This window comes from Podarcis bocagei, assembly GCF_964188305.1.
Source record: "Podarcis bocagei genome assembly, chromosome: 4".
Classification (NCBI taxonomy): Eukaryota; Metazoa; Chordata; class Lepidosauria; order Squamata; family Lacertidae; genus Podarcis; species Podarcis bocagei.
Window position 1 is genome coordinate 97978529 of NC_138128.1, and position 23535 is coordinate 98002063.

General features: G+C 45.3%; 1 protein-coding gene across 2 annotated transcripts in view; it reads left to right on the plus strand.

Annotated features, from left to right (window-relative positions):
• SEMA3E (semaphorin 3E) overlaps positions 1-23535 on the plus strand; it is a 187174-nt gene that overhangs the window by 18002 nt on the left and 145637 nt on the right. The gene's annotated exons all lie outside the window — the stretch shown is intronic.

Here is a 23535-nt window from a genome sequence, read left to right on the forward strand (position 1 = left end):
AAGAAGGTGAAATTCAACCCCTTCTGTCTCAGAACAGATGGTTACCGGCACTGTCAGAGCAAACAGCAATGACCAACTTGACTAGGAGCTGTCCATATGACCGTTATCAAAAGGGACTGTGATACATCCAGAGCCTGGGTACATCCTGGAACTAGGGTAATAATCAGCTTTATTTGTCGTTTTTCTGAGTATTCAGCATATGGTTGAAAAAAATGCATGATAAGAACTCTGGGCGATAGGCACGCATAACATTCATAATGACATTACTTGCCACCGTGCACATAGCAACCTAAATACCTGCAATCTAACACTTAGTTTGTGTTCAGTTTCTTGAGCATGGCCACACTTAATCCTACAAGTTTGACACTTCAAATGTCCAGAGCAAACACTTGGCTCTCATGGTTGTTATTCTCTTGCAAATATAACATGTTAAGTGCGCTTTAAGTGCATTATTCAAATGTGACACTAGATGGCAATGGTGACCTCATGGCAAATTCTCTCTCTCTCTCTCTCTATATATATAAAACATTTCCACAGCATTATTTATATATGTCTAGATTCCACCTAAGGGACGCGGGTGGTGCTGTGGGTAAAACCACAGTGCCTAGGACTTGCCGATCGTATGGTCGGCAGTTCGAATCCCTGCGGCGGGGTGAGCTCCCGTCTTTCGGTCCCAGCTCCTGCCCACCTAGCAGTTCGAAAGCACCCCTAGGTGCAAGTAGATAAATAGGTACCACTTTATAGCGGGAAGGTAAACGGCGTTCCGTGTGCTGCGCTGGTGCAGGCTCACCAGAGCAGCGATGCCACACTGGCCACGTGACCCGGAAGTGTCTGCGGACGGCGCCGGCTCCCAGCCTCTAGAGTGAGATGAGCGCACAACCCTAGAGTCTGACAAGACTGGCCCATACGGGCAGGGGTACCTTTACCTTTACCTAGATTCCACCTTGGTTTCAATTCTGGTTGTGGTTCCTCCTGGTAATGCTGGGTATTTCTGATACTTGCTTGCAACTTGACCAGCAAAGCAATTAGCCATGTGACCCAATCAATAAGTGCAGGCCATATTCTTTCTCTCGCTTTTGCATTCGATAGGGCGAATGCAAACTATTATTTATCTATTAGGAGCACCATTTAAAAAATAGAATCCCTTAGCAAGGTTACATATGTGGTGGAGATCAGCCAAGTCATCCCTGTTTGGTGTTTAACACAGGAACTCGTGAAAATCTTTTTCTTCCTATACAGTCGTACCTCAGAAGTCGAAAACCTTGCAAGTCGAACATTTTGGCTCCTGAATGCTGCAAACCCGGAAGTGAGTGTTCCGGTTTGCAAACGTTCTTCAGAACCCAAATGTCTGACGTGGGTTCTGCGGGTTCCGATTGGCTGCAGGAGCTTCCTGCAGCCAATCGGAAGCCGTTTCTTGGTTTCCGAACGTTTTGGAAGTCAAACGAACTTATGGAATGGATTCTGTTTGACTTCCAAGGTACAACTGTAATGTAAAAACAATAGGGAAGTTCAGAGGAAACGCCTCCTCTACTGAAAAAAACACAAAAGGGAAGCACTGCCCAACCTTGGTGATAATAGAATAAGTAAGGAGGATGCTGCAGTCCAGTCTAGGAAGAGAGGTGGTAAGGGAACATCTAGCTACTTTAAATGAATTCAAATCCAGGGCCTGATGAGCTGTACCCAAGGGTACTAAAGGAGCTTGCGGGTGTAATCTCACAGCCTCTGTCTATGATGTTTGAGAATTTTTGGAGAACAGATGAGGTCCCTAAGGACTGGAAGCAGGCAAATGTTTTCCCCATTTTTGAACAGGGGAGAAATGAAGATCAATGTAACTACTACCAACCAGTTAGCTTATTGTCAATACCAGGGATGGTCCTAGAACAGATAATTAAAATGTGAGCACTTAGAAAAGGATGCTGTGATTACTAAGACCCAGCATGGGTTTCTCAAAAATGAGTCATACCAGACCTATCTCCTTTCTTTCCTTTTTTTAATAGTGTTACAAGATTGGTGGATCAGGAGAATGCTGTGAAAGTAGTGTATCTTGATTTCAGCAAGGTTTTTTTTTGACAAATTCCCCCATGATATTCTTTCAAGGAAGCTAGTAAAATGTGGGTTGAATGAGGTAACTGATAGGCGGATTTGTAGCTGGTTGAGTGGTTGTAGCGGGTACAGGTGAAAAGGATCTAGGGGTCTTAGTAGATGACAACATAAGTCAACGGTGTGATGCAGCAGCAAAAAAGCCAATGCTCTTCTTGGCTGCATCAACAGAAGTCTAGTGTCTAGATCAAGGGAAGTAATAGTCCCACTCTATTCTGCTTTGGTCAGACCACAACTGAAATATTGTGTCCAATTCTGGGCACAATTTAAGAAGCATGTTGACAAGCTGGAATGTGTGCAGAGGAGGGCAACCAATAGGATGAAGGGTCTGGAAACTAAGCCTTATGAGGTGAGGGTGAAGGAGCTAGGTATGTTTAGCCTAGAAAAGAGGAGACTTAAAGGAGATATGATAGCCATCTTCAAATATCCCAAGGGCTGTCACATGGAAGATGGAGCAAGCTTGTTTTCTTCTCCTCTGGAAGGTGAGACTCAAACCCATGGCTTCAAGTTATAAGAAAAGTGATTCAAACTCAACATCAGAAATAACTTTCTGACAGTAAGAGCTGTTAGATGGTGGAATGGTCTTCTTCAGGAGGTTGTGGACTCTCCTTCCTTGGAGATTTTAAAACAGAGGTTGGGTAGCCATCTACCATGTATGATCTAGCTGAGATTATTGCATTGCAGGAGATTGGACTAGATGACCCTTGAGGTCCCATCCAACTCCACAGTTCTATGATTCTATGGTTAGTTGTGGCTATTAATTTCAGTGGATTTATTCTGAATATGACTAACATTAGATGCAACTTGTTATAATTGGAAAAGGGAGAGAAGTTTGCTTAATTTTATGATGCTTTTGCAGTTCAGAAACAACTGTTACTCAGTACTCTAGACTTTACATGCTGCTGTCATTTATAATTAAGCTGGATGTTACAGTGTGGGTGGGTGGATTAAGCAAGAGTAAAAGAACATAAAATTGCCTCTTTTATTTATCAGGCATTAAAACAGCTGGTTTAGACTGTTGTGGTGCTCTAAAGGGGCTAGATGGATTTCAAAAGCCAAAAAGCTTATAAGACGTGGTGTTAGTTTCAGGATCTTCTTTCAGTGAGAAATTCACGTGGTATGTGTTTAAAAAGTCTTTCCTCTTATCTCTTTTTCATCTTACATCACACTTTCCATTTACAAGGACTTCAAAGGAACCACCACCAATATTCTGCAAAGGTGTAGAATCAAATCCCATTTAAGCTGTTTGGGGTTTTTGGGACAAGTGTGTTTGTGTATCTGGCAGCAGAGAAAAGAAAGGACAGCTCAAACTGCATGGCTTTTTAAAGCCACTGAACGGTTTTGGTTTTTTCCTTGCACCATGACTGGTGCCCCCTTCACATGTAGCGCATATGAAGGGAAACCTTTGCATCTTGAGGTGGCAGTGAGGCTGTGTCCCTGGTCTCACACCTGCTGCCACAGGTGTCTCCAGCATCACCTACCAGCATCCTCACATAAAGGTGGACAACTGCAACAGGGGAGCCTGTGCCCAGAGACCTGCATGAGCTCCAACTTATGTGGAGCCTTTGCACATGGAGGTCTATGCATGGATGAGACAGGGCCTATCAGGGCCGGCCAATGCCCCATCATCATGTGAAGCACCTTTGCATTGGACACATGAAGAGGGCTTCACATGATGATGTGGCATTGGGCGGCCCTGATAGCCCCTGTCTCATCCATGAATAGACCTCCATGTGCAAAGGCTTAGCTCTGGTGGCAAAGTGAAATTGCACTTTGATAGAGCATCTGCTCTCCCATTCCCTGATTCATATGCCGCCAGCAGTGATGCTCTGCTTTGTGTGAATTCACTATCATGATCGATATCATTTATTAAATTTGTATACCGCCTTTCATCTGCAGATGCCAGGGCAATTCACATCATCATCATCATCATCATTTATTTATACCCCACCCATCTGGCTGTGTTCCACTCTGGGCGGCTTCCAAAAGAACACTAAAATTCAATAACCTATTAAACATTAAAAGCTTCCCTAAACAGGGCTGCCTTCAGATGTCTTCTAAAAGTCTGGTAGTTGTTGTTCTCTTTGACATCTGGTGGGAGGGTGTTCCCCAGGGCAGGTGCCACTACCGAGAAGGCCCTCTGCCTGGTTCCCTGTAACTTGGCTTCTCGCAATGAGTGAACTGTCAGAAGGCCCTCGGCACTGGACCTCAGTGTCCGGGCAGAACGATGGAGGTGGAGACGCTCCTTCAGGTATACTGGACCGAGGCTGTTTAGGGCTTTAAAGGTCAGCACCAACACTTTGAATTGTGCTAAAATGGTACTTGATGCAACTGGACCATTTGATGCCCTGGTCACCCACTTTACAACCCTCAAAAAAGGGAGGTGAAATTTAATGAGCGAGGGCTTTCTGCAGTCAGGACGCATAAAGAGGAACGCCACTACAGTGGAACTCACAACCACAATCCGTTCCAGAGGCCCGTCCTTATGGCGAAATGGGTCGCTGGGAGAGGAGCCATTGTTCGCAGGCACGGGCAGCGATTGCCTGCTTCTGCGCATGCACAAATGGCAATTGCCGCTTCCACGCAGGCATGAACGGTGATCGCCGCTCCTGTGCATGCACGAATGGCGGCAAACCTGCCAGTTACTTCTGGGTTTGCTGTGGTCGCAACTTGGAACGTCCACGAGTGGAGGCGGTTGTAAGTAGAGGTTCTCCTGTGCTGGCAGAAACTTGGGCTGACTTCGTAAGACATCCTGGAAAAATACTTGGTTTTGCATTTGCCACTCAGCTCCAGCTTCATCCACAACATAGACCCTGCTTTACCCACAAATAAGCCTGGAGTCATGACTCTCGCAAAGGGAGCTTTTTTAGAGCAATGTCCCTGGCACATTTGCCACAAGGGCAAAGCCTAGGAATCTCACTGAACATGAAATAAGCGGCACATCTTGTCTGACCGAAGTTGGATGATTCAGATCTTCTGCTGTTTACCATGCTGTGGGATTAACCACTAATATAAGCTACTCCATTTCAAAGCATAAAGGAGGATTTTGTTGTGCAGAAACCTCCTAGGTTTCTTCTTGCATTTCCTGGCTAAACTCCCAACAGTATTTTGGACTTGATGTGACATTTGGTCTGTAGCTTTGTCTCCTTGCAGCCGTTTATTTTGGGGGGCTCCATTTGGAGGTGAATGAGGTGGCCTCTGATGAAACGAGGTCTCTGGTTTCTCTTCAGCTCTAAATACAAAGGGGTTTTAGCTGCATATCTGGACTTGTAATTTTACTGGCAATGTGCAGTTCTTCTTTACAGTTTCCATTTGGAATGTTCGAAGCATTCCATTATTATTATTATTATTATTATTATTATTATTATTATTATTATTATTATTATATTCACACTCTGTGGATACCACCCAAATGGCCATCCATGGCCCCCACTCCCAAGATCACCTTACACTGATGTCATGCCTTCTACATTGACTATTATGAGCAGCTGATTAAACAGCACATGATGCCCATTTAACATCGCATGCTTAGCCATCACATAGTCCACCAGATATTGCTACCTGATTCTTTAGTACTTTGCTCCATTATTGAAATATGTGCTAGTGTGGTGTAGAGAGCCAGTATGGTGTAGTGGTTAAGAGTGGTAGTCTCGTAATCTGGAAGACCGGGTTCGTGTCTCCGCTCCTCCACATGCAGCTGCTGGGTGACCTTGGGCCAGTCACACTTCTCTGAAGTCTCTCAGCCCCGCTCACCTCACAGAGTGTTTGTTGTGGGGGAGGAAGGGAAAGGAGAATGTTAGCCGCTTTGAGACTCCTTCGGGTAGTGATAAAGTGGGATATCAAATCCAAACTCTTCTTCTTCTTCTTCTTCTAAGGGTAAGACTTCTTATTTGCTCTGCCTACGGTGTTTTTGGGAAGTAGCTACCATGGAGGCATGAAGATCGTCTTTCTCAAGCCCACACCATATGATGAAGTAAATGCTAAATTTATATCCAAGGAGCTAGCCACCCACTATTCTGCATTTATTAGTTTTTGTTGTTTTTTCCATCACTCGTGCCACCACTTTCGCTCAGTATCTTATTTCTCTAATAGGACAAGCATACTACTATGCTTTAATTCTCTGCCTTGGGAGATTTCTTTTTTCCTGCTTTGACAAGGGCCTGTTCATTATTTATATAAACCCAGGCTAAATGTTGAGGGAGACTACAAGGTAAGCAAGGGAAATTTAACAACTCCATAGCTAAAACAGTCATTTCGGGTTAAGATTACTTTAGGTAAAGGTAAAGGGACCCTGACCATTAGGTCCAGTCGTAGTTGACTCTGGGGTTGCGGTGCTCATCTCGCTTTATTGGCCGAGGGAGCCGGCGTACAGGGTCATGACAGCATGACTAAGCCGCTTCTGGCGAACCAGAGCAGCGCACAGAAACGCCGTTTACCTTCCCACCGGAGCGGTACCTATTTATCTACTTGCACTTTGACGTGCTTTCGAACTGCTAGGTTGGCAGGAGCAGGGACCAAGCAATGGGAGCTCACCCCGTCGCAGGGATTCGAACCGCCAACCTTCTGATCGGCAAGTCCTAGGCTCTGTGGTTTAACCTACAGCGCCACCCATGTCCACACAGAGGCAAACACACAGGAAACACCCAGTGTCCACTAAAATTATTTCATTTGTAAGGGCTGAAATAACTTTTGTTTTCAAGCAGCTCTTCAGTAAAGGCGCCCATGTCTGTTGCCATCAATTACTAGCACGCTATTTAAATTGCATCAAGCAACTCCCTTCCAGGTGTACAGAACACTATTGGGTAAAGAACTTTTTTGAAAATGTATTTTACTTTTGGGCCACCCTGTCCCTTTGAGTCAAGTTCAAGGTTCAGCTTTAAAATCTGCCCAGCAAATAAAGGATGGGTAGAAATTTGATCCCGTTCAATTTTTAATGCAGACCTGCCTAATTCCCACCTACCAAAACAATATCTAAACTGAAACACAGCTTTCATTCAAAATGCACACCTTCCCAAATTTTGTGACAGTTCCCCAACCGAATAATGCTTTAAAAAGTGTACATTGGTGGAAAGGATGCATAAAAATGTGTATATATTAGTGGAAATAACAGAAAATGCCTTGTATTGGGGGGAAATGCATGCAAAAAGGTTTATATAAAGCAAAATCACACACAAAACGTCTATGATAAATTTGCACCAAAATGCTGGTGAATTTTTATGAGGACTGTTTTAAAAAATTCAGAGTGATGCAGAAATACGGAGAAGTGAATTTAAGACTGAGAAAATGGAGAACAAAGAAATGGAATGATCTGCCTATCCTTACCACGAAAAGCCTAAACAAACACAGATAAACTCTGTCACATGCCCTGTTTGGGATTTTGTCATAGCTAAGTAAATCCCACTGACTTCAACTGGATTTAGTTATCCCTAACTATTCTTAAGGAAATCAGCCCTGAGTGCTCACTGGAAGGACAGATCCTGAAGCTGAGACTCCAATACTTTAGCCACCTCATGAGAAGAGAAGACTCACTGGAAAAGACCCTGATGTTGGGAAAGATGGAGGGCACAAGGAGAAGGGGACGACAGAGGACGAGATGGTTGGACAGTGTTCTCGAAGCTACCAGCATGAGTTTGACCAAACTGCGGGAGGCAGTGGAAGACAGGAGTGCCTGGCGTGCTCTGGTCCATGGGGTCACGGAGAGTCGGACACGGCTAAACAACAACAACAAAGGAGAATAACTGACTCTAAAATGCATTGAGCTAAATAAAATATTTGCAGTGCACCTTTGAGGTCTTCTCTTTTGTTTCACTTAAAAACTTACTCAAGTAAATTTCATAGGACCTACTTTGTGGAATCTTAAGAGCACTTTCACCCCCACCCCATCCCCACCCCCAAGCAGAACAGACTGCTTCAGTAAGTAGGGCACCTTTCAAGTACGTTTCACTTTATCAGCTTTAGACCTACCTATCTGGAAAACCAGTGTCCCGTGGATCTGTGATACTCTGCTAATCCATATGCCAGGGTTTAGGCATGTACTTATATGGAGATAGGACCCTTCTGAAATCTGTATGTTCTATTTCCATGTAATTCGTTTAGGAAATAGTGTAAGGCAATGAAGATAAAGCACTGGGAACCATACCAAGTGGTGCAGCTGCTGTTTTGTTTTTGGTGCGTTTCCCTATAATTGATTCTCTGTTCTTGTGTAATGGAAAGAAAAGGCTCTTACCCTATGCAATGAATGAATGGGGCTCCCTTCACTAAGAGTTGAGATTCCTAAGTCTACTTCATGAGCATCATGAGAGCTGTTTCCAGAAGATCCGGCTCAAGGCTCTTTTAGTAGCCTCTTCCTGCAACTGGAACAATGGAGGCAGGTGGAATCTAGACCCGGTGGGACATCCAGGAGGTCACAAGGGCAGCATCTAGGAGGTTTCCGTCCTGTGCTCACTTCTCAGTTCACATTGGGCAAAAGATTCCTGTGTTGCAGGGAGTCCCTGTTAGGATTCATCCCCCGTGTTGCAGTCATGTCTTATAAGCTTTTGAAGCTCCTGAACAAACGACCAGGAGGGAGAGAACATGCCAGTCGGGCATGTGTCTCTGCTGGACGCCTACTCGTGTGTAGGACCTCCTGAGAGTTCCTTCCCATTCTGTGCTTCTAGGATTCAGTTAAAAAACATAGGGCTGTGTAAGTAACCACACTTAAATCATACCTTGTCACGGATGCAAACATTATTTTTGGTTCAGTTGTGTTTTCTCAAGCCTGTAAAATAATAAAAAGGCAAGACCCCACCTCAACTGGTTGGTTAGTAATAACTCCGTGGCTTGTTTTCAGTTAAGGGAGGAGTTCCAACCTACTTACTCTCAGGGAAGTGGACAGAGGATTGCAGGCAACCGTTCACCGAAATAAAAGCATAACAGTAGGGCATGGGTGTACTTGTAACATTGCCTGGAATTTGCTTAAATCAATGCCAGCAGGCTGTAGGACCAGGGTGGGAGGGTGGAGGACAGTTTCCATCAACCTGGTGCTCTTTAGCTGTCATCCACCAGGACTGTGCTGGCTGGGACTGAAAGAAGTTGCCGAACAGGGCACCTGAAGGGCACCAGGTTGACGAAGGCTGGTTTGAGGTTAAATTGCATGGTGCGGTTGGTTTCTTTTTTTCATGATTTGCTTCTCCCGTGTTTCAGTTCTTGTAAATATCCCAGACCAATTTTCATTTGCTCACCCTTTCAGTCCAAACATCCTTCCTGGCTCAGACAGGACCCTACTTTTCACCTCAGTTTTCACTGCCACGTGCCAGCTTTTGGTTATTTAAAAAACAGCCTTTCCAGATCCCTGTCCTGCACATATCTCCCACCTCCCGGCAATTCTGGGGATGGAGAGGAGAGAGAGAAATGACAGCGATCTGCTAGCATTTCCCCTTGTCACATTGCTTTAAAAGCTAGAATCAGGGGGGGCCAATCAGCTGAGCCATGACAAAAAGAATTCATTCAGACAGAGATAAAGGAGATTTATATTGCTGAAATGCTTCCAAACTGGGAAATGCAAAGTTTCCCTGAGCCAATTGTTATTTGCTAGCTGTACTGCATGAGAATGGCTCTTATATGAGATCTGGGGAACAGGGAATTGTCAACTCCTCGAGATGGAAATCCCTACCCTAACAAACATGGCTGCACACCTTTCAACCATTTTCTTCTTATTTTTGTAGAAGTGTCAATTATTTTCTCATACCTTGTGTCACAGTTCAGGCTGTATACGTTTGGCAGCTCTCTCTTTCTCTCTGTCTCCCTTTTTAAATATACAGAACTTGCATTTCCTATACAGCATTTAAATTACTTCTAGTTGTAAACTCTCCTCCTCCATTTTTTTTTGTTTTCATTTTTTTTTTAAAAAAAGGGTCTTATGGCACTAACAGAGTTTTGTTTGGTTGTGGCATAAGCTTTTGTTGATTATAGCTCTGAAGATAACTGAAGCTTACGTTGACTGTAGCATATATATATATATATACATGTAGCATATATACACACACACACACACACACATGGGCATGGGGGGGCAGGAGATATAACTGTGACACCCAAAAAGCTCTGAGATGCACCACTTAATCAGTGGCGTAGCGTGGGGGGGTGCAGGGGGGGCCGGCCGCACCGGGCGCAACATCTGGGGTTAGGGCAAATCCACGGGTTAGGGGGCGCAAATCCACGGGTTAGGGGGTGCAAATTACTTGCCTTGCCCCGGGTGCTGACAACCCACGCTACGCCACTGCACTTAATTATTACTATTTTTTAATATTAAGTGATATACAAATGATTTTATACCCACGTCCCTTATTCTCCCGGTAAGTTTTGCCATTTCTGCATATTCCATAAGTTTTTGCATCCATTCTTCTTTTATCGGGACTTCTTCTTCTTTCCATTTTGGGGCAATGACCACTCCCCACTTCAAATGGGGGGCGCTTTTTGTGTGGTTGCGTGAAGCCCCCTGGCCCTACACAATTCCCAAGCAAGTCAGACTGGCTTCGCCTCCCCTAGCTGGATACCTGGAGGTTCCCACCTAACCTCAGACAGTTAGCCAATCCCAGCCAGGGAGGTGTTGCCAGGGGAGTTGACCAGGTAGGGTTAGAACCGCCGTGCACACATAATAGAGAGTGGAACTTACCTGAGAGTCCTCAGTCAGCTCCAGAGCTTCTGGAGAGTGGACATCCTTCTTCTTTCCATTTTGGGGCAAATAAAATCATTGCGTGCTGAGGTCCCCCAAAACCCCTACCCCAATAACTCACACATCACACATAATTTTTGTTTAAGGTTTTTGGCATACTTTTGGCCACAACTTTATTTTCATACAAATTGAGAGTGGTTGCTTAGGCATTGGTTATGACTATCTGTCACCCCCCGCCTTGGGGGACAGCACTGACTCCCTAGTCAGTCCCGGAGGAACAAGGGACAGAGTCAGCTGGAGCTGCGTCACAGGCCCTCAGCTACTCCGCGCATGTTCCTTGAAGCTTACGCGGCCCGCACCCTGCCGTCAGGGTTTGGACGAAGGGGATGGTAAGCTTCAGAATTCCTTTAACGGAATACCCGTCAGCAGCAGCATTGGAGGGGCAGGCACAGCCAATCCATACCCCTCCACCAACCAATTTTAAACCAATGCCTAACCGCTAACCTTACAAGTTGTGACGATTTGCTAAGCAGTAGGCAAAACCCAAAAGGCACGCACTAATCAGCCAAATGGTAAATTCCTACTGGGCCCCCGCACCAATGCGAACGACCCCATGACAGGCAGAGCAAGGTCAAAGCGCAAGCCCAAATCAAGGGAGGGCGGGCGGGAGATCCGATGTCCACAGCGAAAGAGAAAGAGAAAGCTGTGGACCTTGCTTAAATAACCACTGATCCCACCCCTAAATTGGCAACATCAAATTTACCCCAGTAACACCATCCTCCAATCTGCTCCAGGCCCCTTGAATCTAATACTGCCTGGCAACCAAGTGGAGTTTTGTTCGGCCCCATCCGCAACACGTGCTCTCTTTTAGTGAGAACACGCTTTCATTCAATGTACCCGTATTTTTTGCACCATAACACTCACTTTTTTCCTCCTAGAAAGTAAGGGGAAATGTCTGTGCGTGTTATGGAGCGAATGCCTACAGATGGCGGGGGGATCTGCTGCAGTTGTGAGCAGAGGATCCATGGTTCCCCGTCCTTCCCTCCTCCGTGGCTTGCTTTGAAACAGCAAAGCGGGAGAAGAGCCGCTGAGTGGGGGGGGGGGGAGGAGAGGGACAGAGAGCCTGCTTGCTTTAAAGTAGCAAAGCGGGAGAGGAGAGGAGCCTTCTCCTCTTATACCCCTCTTCTGCATTATTAACAGCATCCTTCTCCACCCACCCCACGCGTGTTCCTTGTCCCTTGAGTGCTTTTCCTTCCCTCCCCACTTAAAACGTGGTTACAAAGCACAGATCCACATGGATCCTCAGCATTTTTGTACTGGGTCACCCCAAATTCACCATCAGATCACATAGCATGTCCATGGCTACAGCTTGCACCAAAAAAATCACGCACCCACTGTTGCCCAGGGCCACAGTGATGCAAAAATGTGGTTACAAAGCATGGATCCACATGGATCCTCAGGATTTTTGCATTGGGCTACCCCAAACTCACCGTCAGATCACATGTCTGTGGCCACAGCATGAACCACAAAAAAAACATACATCCACTGTTTCGTTTAGAATATATATTTTTTCTTGTTTTCCTCCTCTAAAAACTATAAGCGTGTTATGGTCGGGTGCGTGTTATAGAGCGAAAAATACGGTATGTCCCGCCCTTCCTCCTGAAAAGTGCCGGATTTACGTATAAGCTAAACAAGCTATAGCTTAGCGCCCCACTCTCTTGGGGGCTCCCAAAAAATTTAAAGGAAAAAAGAACTGGATGTACATTTCCAAAATATAAGATAAAAAAACAAATAAAATAAAACCTACATACAGCAATTGTGTTTTGTGTTCTGCAGGCTCCTATGATGTAAGTCATGGGCCCCGCCTGCTAACCTGCTCCCTAAAATATCACTGGTTTGCTCATTTCTAAAGAAACTTTTGTTATTGCCAAATGCCAATGTGTTTGCTTTATTAAGTTTGTTGTGAATAAAAAATCATGTTAAGTTAGAATTATTTCACTATTAATATACTTCATTGTATTTCACTATTAATATACTTCTTAATTGTATTTCAGTTCAACAATTACTTTGATAAAATACATATTTTGTTATGTGCAAATGGCTTTAGATACCTATTAGGTCCATAAATTACCTTATAGCATATATTCAAAAAAAAACACAGCAACAATTTGTTGTTGACAAAGGACAGCTGGACATATAAAGGACCCCATTACCATCAGTAGCTTAGGGCCTCATCAAACTTAAATCCGGCCCTGCTCCCGAAGAAGCAAACACACCCAAAACACACCTAAAGAGTTTCAGTTAAAAACAGTGATCTCTGGATTGCCAAAAACAGTGCCTTGCAGGCATCACATATTTTCCAATACCTCCTGAAAGTCATGAGGTAGCCAGATGCACCACACCAGAAAGGGCATTCCACAAACAGGGAACGGCCACGGAAAAGGCCCTGCCACTGGTCAACACCAATAGGGCAGCCCTCAGATAGAAAGAAGCAACATTTCAGAGCAGAAGCCTTGGGGTCCCATTTCCCTTCTCCCTCCCTTGGAGACACAGCAACAGTTAAATATGGAGGCATGGATGAACTCATTCCATCCCAACTCCAGTCCAAATGGTTTATACACAGGACTTTATAGCCGTTTAACATGGACATGATTTCTGAATTTTCATCTGGCATGGTCTTCTTTGTTAACCCCCCACTTGGTTATCCTTTCACCCAGATTCAGCTCATTGGACTAGTTTTCCGGCTGGTGGGTTGCTCTTGCTTACCAGGAGGAAAGCAAGGACTGAGGCCGTGGGGAGGCAGCCTGTCCTATGGTCCTGCCATAGTGCACTGACCTCCTTGCTTCTTCTGCCCTCCTCCTCTCCATCCCTGTGATGGCTTACCTGTTGAGTATCTTACCTGCTGAGTATCTAGCATAGGAGCTCCACCCTACCTGGACAACAGCTTCTGCTTTCACCACACCTGTCACAGATGCTCCTGCGCAATCCACATTGCCAGGTTTCTTCTCCAGATCTCTGAGCCCTGCACTCATGCCCATGTTTAATTCACCCAAATGTTTTTAACCCAGGGAATCTCAGGATATCACCCCCATTAGCTGTTCTAGCTGCCAGAACATCTTAAAGCCTCTTATAAAAAGAGCCTTGTTGTTGTCCATTCAGAGAAATCATTCCAGGGTCCCAAGGCACTAACTATTCCCATCTGCCACCCATTTATCCTCCTCTATTAGCCAGATGCAGAGACAGAGCCTTCCTCCAAAAAGGTGCTTGAAGCATGGAGTGGGTGAGGTTCGTCATGGCTCTCATTGAGTCCTGCTCTTTGTGTACACCAGTGGTGTTTGGGAAATCACTTCATAAAAGGCACCTAAACCCAAGGGCTCTGACGTTATTCCTCATAATAATAATAATAAATAAATAAATTTTTATTTATACCCTGCCCTTCCCAGTTTAAAAACAGGGCTCAGGGAGGCTAACAGCAAATATAAAATATTGGTTAAAATGCAACTTAGAAACATCACAAAACAGCATAAAATACAACATAAAATGCAGCATCAGTATCAATAAAATTCAAAAATCCAGGGGTCATATTTTTTTGGGGGGGGGGGAACAAACCCAGTCAGTAGACATCAAATGATCAGCAGGGCTAACTAGCCAAGTTGGTCCTACTAGGGCCAGCAAGGAGACCAGGGAAGAATTTAAATGTGGGGGTCCCAGAAAGGGTTTCTTCATAGAAGAGGAAAGGGGAAAGGGAATAGAGGATCAGGCTAATTCAGATTGAAGGCCAGGCAGAATAGCTCTGTCTTACAGGCCTGACAGAGGTCATGGGTCCCTTTACCTTTACCTTTACAGGCCCAACGGAAGGAGATCAAGTCCTGCAGGGCCCTAGTCTCGTGGGCCAGAGCATTCCACCAGGTCGGAGCCGACATTGAAAAGGCCCTGGCCCTGGTGGAGGATAGTCTGGCTTCCTTAGGGCCCCAGGACCTTTAAGCTATTATTATTCATGGACCCAGTGGCGTAGCATGGGTTGTCAGCACCCGGGGCAAGGCAAGTAATTTGTGCCCCCTAGCCCCTAACCTGCCGCCACTGCCAGCTTCTTCTTGCTGCTGCCTGGGCTGGTCTGGTGTGGTTCTCTCCCGCGCTCAGCACTGCGCTGGGCGGCCACTGCACTGTCCCTCCCCCAGATAGTCCCTCGCTCTCTCTCCGCACTGCACGCCTGGCACCCACCCCCTCCACAGTGGGCAGCGACCCAGCGGCTCGGATCAGATTCGCACAGCCAGCACTGCAGTGAGAGAGAGTGAGTGAGCCAGGTAGGGGCAGAGAGCTGCGAGTGCGAGCGCGCTCCCCCCCCCGATGTTGCGCCCGGTGCAGCCGGGCCCCCCCTGCACCCCCCACGCTACGCCACTGCATGGACCTTAGAGTCCTCTGCAGGACATACCAGGAGAGGCGGTCCCGTAAGGAGAGCATTCATTCTTAGATACCGTACTTGGATGTCAAGAATCTCTGTTCAAAGACTTGGGCACAAGTGCTTCATTTTCTGTGCCAGGAGTGGGTGGGATACCTTCAGCCCATGTTCCCAGCACAGATCCCACTTTGGCCTGTGAGGCTATTCCCCCCAGCTTTGCCCACCTGCCCCACACCTGACAACATATGTGATGTCATGGGGGGCAGGTAAGGATGTGGCCATAGAGGAGGAGCCAGGAAGTTAAAGTGAGCTCCCAACAGCTGCTCTGGAAGTGGGACTCACATGCAGCACAAATCCTTCCACGGAGGTTTTCAAGCAGAGCTCAGATGGCCATCAGTCTGGTAGGATCTAGTTGAGATTCCTGCCTTGCAGGGGGTTGAACTAGATGACCCTTAGCTCTACAAGAGGGTACTGCTGGACTGCTTCAGGGCCATCACCGCAGATAACTAGAACAAGTCTTGCAGCTGCTATTTCAACAGGGGTCGGATGACACCAGCTAGCTAGTAGATTTCCTCCACCTTCTTATCAAATGGTTGCATGAGGTGATTCTTCACAGTGAGCTACTCTTTAGTAGCTGTAAGGCTTCCTGCTTTCTGACTCCCCTCTCAGACTGGCTGCAGAACTCTACCCCAGACAGAAGCCAGTTGTTCTTATCTAAATCTGCATGCCGTGGTTTGTTCACAAGCGATCGTGGAAATAGGTGCCTGACGTGATGGCCTTCAGCTTTAGGAAGAAGTTGTCATAGTTACTGATGTTCTCCAGGCTGTGTTGGTCTATTAGGCTGGAGTCTGCTGGAGATTTATATCTGTGTAGGCCATATAGCCAAAGAATGTAATCCTTTTCAGACACTGTTCATATAGTCAATGTCCTCCTGCATCAGAGCAGCAAACCTAGTCCTATTTATCTATTTATTAAAAACATTATGCCACTTTCTAGAGGTAAAGGTCTTTCCAGGGTATCTAAGAATCAACACGAGCGCTTTGACAATACGACAAATACCTACAAATTTAAGCTTAACACACCAGCATATAAAACAGGTTCTAGTTTGGATTAGAACAGTAGTCTAGTAGAAGCCAACCAACAGTTGTGTGGTGTAAAACATGGAGCAACTGCAATTTAAAAGCTTGTCCATCAAAGGCAGATGAGAATAAGAAGTCAATGCAAGGTGGCCTTCCCCAACCTGGTGCCCTCCGGAAGTTGTGGACAACAACTCTGATCATTCCTTACTGTTGACAACACTGCCTGGGGCTGCTGGGAGTTTGGAGCCCAAGAACGTCTGAACACAAGCTAATATGTGGTGTATTTGTCTTCCTGGCTTGTCCTGTGAGGACCAGACCAGCCAGCAATCAGCTGTGAGTGCTGGTTAGTTTCCGTTCTGCAGTACAAGCAGCAGCCTGCTGGACGGTATGTTCCCTCTGTAAAATGTTTCCGATTAAAAGAGTGGTGTTGCACATTCTCTGTGTGGCCTCCTCTTCATGATTTCATGCAGGCTCCTGGAATTGGTGTCTCCAAAAGAATAGGATGGGGGTGGGTCATGCGCCAGAGGCATGTGAGAGCCTCCCTCCATGTAAACTGACCCACAGAGTCTTGATTTAGGGACATATTCATTAGAGCTTGCTGAGTTTTGGACTGAACCTTCTCAATCTGTCAAAATCTGATGTGGAACTTTTTTTAAAAAAAATTGTGATCCTGTTTCACAACATGCAAAATACAATTATTCTCTCTGTATATACTGAGTTATGCCCCAAAATAAATTGTATTGCTGATCTTTTATTTATTTATTAATGGAAGTATTTATATAGTGCCTTCGCATAAAATATCAGGACAGTGTGCAGCAATATAAAAAACCCATTAAAAGCAGCACAGGGCAGTTGTTAAAATGACTGGCTACTCAAGAAGAATCCAAACAACTTCATAGGCCTGTCTTCCAAAGACGCCTGAAAATCAGAAGCAAAGCTCCCTGCTGGATCTCTGCTGGAAGAGGGTTCAACAGCACGGGACCAGAGACACTAAATGCCCAACTTTCTGCTGACGCCAGTTAGGTCTCTGTGTGGCCTAGTGGTTAGAGTGCTGGACTGTGACCTGGGAGGACAGGGTTTGAATCCCCACTCAGTCCCAACTCATTAGGTGACCTTGAGCCAGTCACCATCTCTTAGCCTAACCTGCCTCACAGGTTTGTAATGTGGATAAAATGGGGTGGAGGAAGAGAAACAGGGAGCACTTTGAGCTCTTTGGAAGGTGACATAAAAATGTAATAAATAAATAAAATAAACATGGGGGACAACTAACAGTGCTCCTCTGGAAATGAAGGGTACCCAGAGTAGACCCATTGAAATCAACAAACCAGAGTTAGTCACACCCATTAACATCAATGGAACTGCCACTGGATACAACCCAAATTACATGCCTCAACATTTTCCTGTACTGCATTACTCCAGTACATTCTAAGTACACCCCATGAAACAGTCATAAGATTGTCTGCCCTCTCTAAATTTTGCCTAGATCAGTCAATTTAATCGTATTTAAACACAACATTATCCAATCTTAAAGTGTGGGAGTCAGGGCCGGCGTATCCATGAGGCAAGGTGAAGTGACCGACTCAGGTGGCAGGATCCACCGGGACAGCAGATCCCGCTTCCAAGGGATGTGTTGGTCGCTACAGCTGCCACAGGGCAGTAAGGGCTGTATCATGTGCTTTGGAGGCTGGTTCTGCCACCTTCTTCTTATTATTACTTATTAAATTTGTATATACCTTATCAGCCCTCCACCCTGCCCAATGGCCTGTGCTTCCCACTTCAACCATCTGGTAAGATTTCTTTGACCCTGATCCCCCATTCCCAAGGTAGCTCTTCACTCACCCCATCTTCCCTAGTGGAAGAATGCCATTTTGTGGTTCGCCTCAGGTGCCAACATGTCTTGGGCCAACCCTGGTGGGAGTCCTGAACATTTATGGAAATGTTCAGGATGGCAGGAGAGGATATATTGTTTATTAATATCCTTCCTAACTTGCGCTAGCAAGTTCCTTTACTTAGCAGCATTTACATTCCCCTTTTACATGAAGAGCAGATAGCTGGTTGCAGGCTCGTGTAAGCCTCTGACTATTCTACAATTCAATCTGTCTTCAGATTGAATTGTATGTTCCTGGTAAGTTCCCTTGAATCCCTCTTAAAAGAATAAAGACGCCACAATCTTATTCAAAGTCAATAAAAGAAGTTTACTTACATCAGTTCACAGTTGGATCCCTGAAGACAGACTTAGTTACAAATATGTACATGTGGATCTACCCCATATGGGGGAATAACCCCAGTGCAGCATTCCTAGCTAAAAAGCTGGTCGAATGAAGAAGGAAGTGTGTGTGTGTGTGAGAGAGAGAGAGAGAGAGAGAGAGAGGTGCTGCGTGACTCTTTTTGTTACCTGGACAGGTTAGGTCACACCCACCTATCACATGCAAAAGGAAGTTTCAACTGGCTGGACCAAACATTCCCTCACATGTCTTCTCTAGCATTACAAGGAATGTTGTACTTGACTGCTCTCAGTGGATTACATCTCACATTTCTCCAGTTATTTAGCAGTTAATATATTAATAACCATTTATTTCTTAGAACCTGATTGTTGGAACTAAATCATTAATATCCCCTAAAAGCATAACGAGTAGATCTATTGGAGGCATATATCCTCTGACTGTTTCTGGTTCATTTTGCACCTTGCCCCAGAATTTCTTTATTTTAGGGCAAGGCCAGAAAGTATGCTGCAGACACCAATGTTTTCAAAGGTCTTTGTTTTTTTAAGGGAGCTATGATTCTGTCATTTTAGTTTCCCGAAGCCTTTTCCTTCAACCTCGTAGGGACCTTTCATCAAACTGATGAACTGCCATACCATTATTGTTTAAGAAATCTTGGGTGAATGGCCTTTGTAGTCTGTTATGACAGAGAAAGTACTCAGCTTTTAACTATCAGCCCCACCTCCCGCCTCACAATTTTGTAATGGGGACTCCCCCCCCTCCCACCACCAGAAAAACCGCATCCCTAGTGAGCAGCAGGTTCCATACTTTCAATTTTCTCATCAAGTCTTCTGCTGTGAGCAGCCGGCAGGGTGCTAAAGGCGGGTGCATAAGTAGCAATTGCTGTTCCCTATGGGGTATTCAGGAATGAGAGCTCCCTGGTGTTTCTGCTTTCCATGAAGTGCAAGCCCACCAACTTCCTGGCCTATTAATTAAATGGGGGGGGGGCGATATTCTTCATTTCACTAAGGATTAGTTTGAAATGCCTCATCTTAGAATCATAGAATCATAGAGTTGGAATAGACCACAAGGGCCATCGAGTCCAACCCCCTGCCAAGCAGGAAACACCATCAGAGCACTCCTGGCATATGGTTGTCAAGCCTCTGCTTAAAGACCTCCAAAGTAGGAGACTCCACCACACTCCTTGGCAGCAAATTCCACTGTCGAACAGCTCTTACTGTCAGGAAGTTCTTCCTAATGTTTAGGTGGAATCTTCTTTCTTGTAGTTTGGATCCATTGCTCCGTGTCCGCTTCTCTGGAGCAGCAGAAAACAATCTGTCCCACATCCATGGGGCTCATATAGCAGGCTACTTGTTTGCATCTTGAGGGATCGGTTTCATCATGTACGGCAGGCAGCACATCCATAATCCAAATGGGTTTGACCATTGGGAAGGCATAAACAATGCAACACATGCAGAGCAGCTCAGTCACAAAACAAAGCACTTTATTCCCCTTCTTTTTCTCATTATATTTGACAAACTGATCACACTTAAAGATGGGGAAATTGGGATATGTCTCTGCCTCTAGCCAGCCTGCGCACATTAATGCCAATTACAGTGGTACTTCAGGTTAAGTACTTAATTCGTTCCGGAGGTCTGTTCTTAACCTGAAACTGTTCTTAACCTGAAGCACCACTTTAGCTAATGGGGCCTCCCGCTGCTGCCACACTGCCGGAGCACGATTTCTGTTCTCATCCTGAAGCAAAGTTCTTAACCCGAGGTACTATTTCTGGGTTAGCGGAGTCTGTAACCTGAAGCGTATGTAACCCGAGGTACCACTGTAAAGGATATCGTTTATTAAAATTAAAATAAAAGGTGTGTGAAATAAATTCATACAATAAAAACATGACCTGAAATGGTTGGGCTTCTGAATTGGTTGAGCTTCGGTCAGGACATCAAAACAAACAATCTTTGTAATTATTTTTTTAAATGAAAGAATGCGTGATCAACACCTGGTACTTCATTCAAACACTCAAGCAGCTCCACTTAAAATAGCTTTCTCCCCTTCCCTCTGAAGTGGCTACTTACCTTGCAGCTACGGAAATACTGAAATATTTAAATAGCATTAGTGCTTTCCATCTCCGGTTTAACACTTTCCCATTCACGCTGTTTAAGCACAACAGTGCAGCTCAGCAGAAGGACAGCAGCCCTAAGATGAGGACAGAATGGAGGGAACCTATTTTATACAGCTCTCTCCATGGCCTCAGACCACGGGTCTTCAACTGGTGGGTCTTGGCCTGCTCCAAGGTGGGTCACAACAGGAGCAGTCCCACTATGCAAGAATATGGTAAAAGATTAAGAAAGGGGTCCCCAGATGCACATTTGGCTTAAATGTGGGTCCTGGGTCTGAAAAGGTTGAATTAGACCAGGCATAGGCAAACTCGGCCCTCCAGATGTTTTTGGGACTACAATTCCCATCATCCCTGACCACTGGTCCTGTTAGCTAGAGATCATGGGAGTTGTAGTCCCAAAACATCTGCAGGGCTGAGTTTGCCTATGCCTGAATTAGGCAGTTCAATCCCAGCTTAATCTACCGCACTAGTGTAGTTGTGAAGCTCCTGAGTAGAACTGCATTCACAACTTCCTCACTCATTATAACTCATTGGCTGGCTTAGATCTAGTCATTATCTCCCAGCTGAAACTCTCTCACAGGATTGTTATGGGAGCAAAATGAGATTCATCCATATAACCCATTCAGAGTTGAAAAGATAAGAAGCTTGGGATTCTCCCCGCAGATCTTGATAGCGGCAGGATATGAGAGAGCCAGAAGTCAAGTGCTCCTACGCATTAGGGACATAGAGCTGCAATGTCACATGGGCAAAATGGATAAATATGCCACAATTAGGGACTTTGGGAGAGGGTTCTCACCTGCAAATTATCTGGCTGATTTACAAATATCTAAGTACAGACACTCCTTTACCCTGGCCAGATTTAACGTTTTGCCCTCTGCTCTGTTGCTAGGCAGATATGAGGGCAAACCATATGCGTCACGTGTTTGCCCATGTGGCTCATTGGAAGTGGAAACAAGTCTGCATGTATTGCTGCACTGTAGATACTACGAGGATCTACGCCTGACCTTTATTGCCCCAGTTCTACAAAAGCGTAAAAATGAACCAGAACTCCAACGTCCGAGAGCCTTGATAGAAGATAAGGTTCCTGAAATTACGACCAATGTGGCCAAATTTTGTGTAGCCGCTATTAGGCGCAGGAAACAAGAGCTTTCCAATGTCAATATGCAGGCGAAGGCAAATACTTAATTTTATGTATGTTGTCTAATTTTAAATTGCTGTTATGGCCTAATTTGTATTGAAATTGTTCTTTGTTTTTTCCGGTGTTATGCTTCGTTGACTAGCTGTACGAGTTAATCTGGTCTGTGACCGTTTAATAAAATTTGATTTTGAACCATTCAGAGTTCCTTCAATAGGCACGTGTAGAGAACTGCGGTCCTGCAGAGTCAGCTATGCTACAGCTCCCATGAGCAAGCAAGGCCATAGAGGATGTCGGTTGTGATTCAGCAACATCCATAGGACCCAAGTTCCCCTACAGCTACTTCAAGCTACATTTGATCACCTAGATGGTAATGAAAAAGATGCCATCCCTTAGAACCGCAGAGCCAGAACATTTCCTGCTTGGCAGGGGGTTGGACTCGATGGCCCTTGTGGTCTCTTCCAACTCTATGATTCTATGATTTTCTATCACTTAGTGGCTTTATTGTCTGCAAACACCAGAAGGTCCTTTTTTTCTATTTTTAGTGTGCAGCAGTTGGTTACTTAACAACCCACCCATAACCCCATTAGGCTGGATTGCTTGAACTTCAGCTGATTTAGTGCCAGGAAGTTCAAGCACCAAGTACTTTAGATTAATTTAGCTGCGGATCTTGTGGTGAGATTTTGGCTCTTAGGTACTCAAGCAAGTATTTGAAGACTCGTGTTATGGAAGCGTTGGAGGATCTGGGACAGTGAGCTTTTAGCTTGAAGACTCTTGAGAGGGGCAATCCTTGCTAGTTTTGCTTGGGCTTGGTTTCAGCACAATCGTTTAAGGCCAAACAAGATGTCTCTAACTGTGGATCTCTTGCAGCAGGTTTAAAAATGTGCTTGCAGCATTGAGATGGGAGTGCAAAGCAAAGTGCAAATGGGATAAAGTATAAGAGATACAGTGGTACCTCAGGTTATGTAATGTGTATGGGTTGCTTGTGCGTAAGTTGCCGCCTCTCCAGGCTTTGTTGCCTTGCTAAACCTTTCAGTCTGGGCAGCCCTTCACTTCATGGCTGCCTCAGTCGCTAGCAGAATCCGTCAGTGGCGTTTCTTAAATCTTTTCCAACATAAAAGTTGTTTGACACCCAGTCTCCTCCTACTCTCTCTGCGCGGAAGACTTCTGCGCAGGGTGGGCGTGGGTAGCGGAGGACCCGTGCTCTCTCCGCTGGTGTCCAGTGAAGAGTCCTGGAGCCCTCTCGCCGATTCCCCCATCAGCCCCTCTATATCCCTGGTGTTGCGCTGATTTGCTTCCCCATCTGCGGAGCTGCCTCTCTCCCTGCTGGGCCCTTCTCCAGCATCATTTGAGAGCCTTCCCACCGCCTCTAGCTCCAATGTCAGTTCCCTGACAGGTTAAGTACTTAATTCGTTCCGGAGGTCCGTACTTAACCTGAAACTGTTCTTATCCTGAAGCACCACTTTAGCTAATGGGGCCTCCCACTGCTGCTGTGCCACCAAAGCACGATTTCTGTTCTCATCCTGAAGCAAAGTTCTTAACCTGAAGCACTATTTCTGGGTTAGCGGAGTCTGTAACCTGAAGCGTATGTAACCTGAAGCATATGTAACCTGAGGTACCACTGTATTTACAGAATGGTAACAATATTTACAGCAGTGGTACAATATCTATGGCAGTGTCTGAATGACCCATGTTTAAACAAACTGTTAAGAAACTTGCAAAAAGGTACAAATTGTTGTAATAAAGTATTAGAAAATACAGAAAGTGTAAGTTAATAATGGTAAGCACATTCATCACCAGAAAGATTATATATTATTATTATTATTATATTATTATT